Below are 827 nucleotides of genomic sequence, written 5' to 3'. Positions count from 1 at the left end.
TTGACTCATCTCGACTCCATCTTGGACTCCATCTCAGACTCCATCTCGAGCCCATCTCGGATCCATCTCGGACTCCATCTTGGGTCCATCTCAGACTCCATCTTGGACTCCATCTCGGGTCCATCTCGGATTACACCTCGGATCTACCTCAAACTCCACCTCGGATCTACCTCGGACTCCAACTTGGGTCTATCTCGGACTCCATCTTGGGTCCATCTCGGACTCCATCTCAGGTCCATCTCGGACTCCATCTCGAGTCCATCTCAAACTCCATCTCGGATCCATCTCGGACTCCATCTCGGGTCCATCTCGGACTCCACCTCGGATCTACTTCGGACTCCACCTCGGATCTACCTCGGACTCCAACTCGGGTCCATCTCGGACTCCATCTCGGGTCCATCTCAGGTCCATCTCGGACTCCATCTCGGGTCCATCTCAGACTCCATCTTGGGTCCATCTCGGACTCCATCTCAGACATTCCCACGTGTCATGTGTTCATCCTTTTGGGTCCCTTTTTTAGAGCCTCGCTTATTGCTCACTTCGTGCTCATTCCTCGAGCACTTTGTTGGGAGTTCCACTCCCGCTCTCGACCTATCAAGTCGGAGCTTTTAGTCCAAACGTGTTACGGTTGTTTGGCTTTCGCTTCGGCCACTACCACGTGGCGCCCTTCCGGCTCCACTTTGGGGCCTAGGGATTTTGTGTCTCACAACTCCACCACCCATAGACGAAGTTCGATGTCCTCATCGAACGGCAAACCCTTTTATAAAGTAACACCCGCAAGTATTACCATTTCCATCCTTGACACCCAACTAATATTTGTCTATGGT

Source organism: Selaginella moellendorffii, unplaced genomic scaffold (assembly GCF_000143415.4).
Source record: "Selaginella moellendorffii unplaced genomic scaffold, v1.0 SELMOscaffold_65, whole genome shotgun sequence".
Classification (NCBI taxonomy): domain Eukaryota; kingdom Viridiplantae; phylum Streptophyta; class Lycopodiopsida; order Selaginellales; family Selaginellaceae; genus Selaginella; species Selaginella moellendorffii.
This window is presented reverse-complemented; position numbering follows the sequence as displayed.